This window comes from Carlito syrichta, unplaced genomic scaffold, assembly GCF_000164805.1.
Source record: "Carlito syrichta isolate Samal-C Ts95f unplaced genomic scaffold, Tarsius_syrichta-2.0.1 Scaffold308154, whole genome shotgun sequence".
NCBI lineage: Eukaryota > Metazoa > Chordata > Mammalia > Primates > Tarsiidae > Carlito > Carlito syrichta.
In genome coordinates this window covers 1-1,662 of record NW_007252250.1, presented here as the reverse complement: position 1 = coordinate 1,662, position 1,662 = coordinate 1, and positions in this window count along the sequence as shown.

Here is a 1,662-nt window from a genome sequence, read left to right as displayed (position 1 = left end):
CTCATGGCCACTGCAGTTTTGATTTGCTGGACTCAGGGGATCCTTCTGTCTCTGCCTTCCAAGTAGCTGAAACCACAAGCATCCACCACCATGCCCGGATAATTTTTTGATTTATTGTAGAGATGAGGTCTCACCATGTTGCCCAATCTGGTTTTGAACCTTTGGGCTCCAGCAATCATCTTGCCTCTGGTTCCCAAAGTGCTGAGATGACAGGCGTGAGCCACAGTACCCAGCCAGAGTTTGACAATTTATCTTTATTTTTTATTTATATTTTATTTTCTTAAATGTTCTAGTATGACAATTTTAATACAGTTTTCTCCTTTCTTAAAATGTAGCTTTTTGACTGAGTGCGGTGGCTCACGCCTATAATCCCAGCACTTTGGAAGGCTGAGGCGAGAGGATTGCCTGAGCCCACGGGTTCGAGACCAGCCTGGGTAACTTGGTGAGACCTTGTCTCTACAATAAATAAAAAAATTAGCCGGGTGTGGTGGCACACATCTGTAGTTCCAGCTACTTGGAAGGCTAAGGTGGAAGAATCACCTAAGCCCAGCAGGTCGAGGATACAGTGGCCGTGAACATGCCACTGCACTCCAGCCTGGGTGACAGGGTGAGAACTCCAACTGAAAAAAAAGTGGTTTTTTCAGCACCCTTTGTATTTGCGTAAGAACAAAAATATCAGGAGGTGGAAGGAGGGACCGGTCTGTGGACTGCTGGTTGTCAGGAAAGTAGAAAAAAGCAGACACTAAGCTAAGGAGGACCAAAGCACCCTGGGGGTGAGTCAAGTTCATGACTAATGTGAGATGCATAAAAGCAAGGGAGTGTTGAGCGTGCTAAAACAAAGACTGCCACCAGGAAAGAAAAGAGAGGTTTTATTCTGGCTCAATCAATTTGCGTGAGGATGCCAGGTGCTGATTTTTGTTAACCAGCTAGAAATGAGAAAGAGGCGAGGCACCAGGCAATAGTTATCAGTATGATGGGTAGTGATTTTGGAGTGTGACCACGGGACTCTTAAAGTCGACAGACTGGAGTATTCAGGCTCCTAAACTCAAGTGATCCTCCCCCCTCAGCCTCCCAAAGGACTGGGATTTCAGAGGTGAACTACTGTGCCCAGTGGCTAGATTGAGTTCTCATTCAATCACAACTTTCTGAAGCCAGCATCTTCATTGGAACATGGAAGAATACACCTTTCTAGGAGACCCAGGTTAGAAACAGCAGGTAGAGACCAGGCGCGGTGACTGCCTGTAATCCCAGCACTTTGGGAGGTTGAGGCGAGAGGACTGACTGAACCCCCGGGGTTTGAGACCAGCTTGGGCAAATTAGCAAGACTGTGTCTCTACAATAAATAAAATCAGCCAGGCATGGTGGCACACGCCTGTAGTTCCATCTACTTGGAAGGCTGAGGCAGGATTGCTTGAGCCCAGCAGGTTGAGCTATGGTGGCTGTGAGTGTGCCACTGCACTCCAGCCTGGGTGAAAGAGACACAAAGACACACACACACACACACACACATACACACACACATGCCGGGCTCAGTGGCTCAGCCTGTAATCCCGCACCTTGGGAGACTGAGGTGAGTGGATTGCCTGAGCCCACGGGTTCGAGACCCGCCCTGGGCAACTTGGCGAGACCTCATCTCTACAATAAATCAAAAATTAGCCAGGC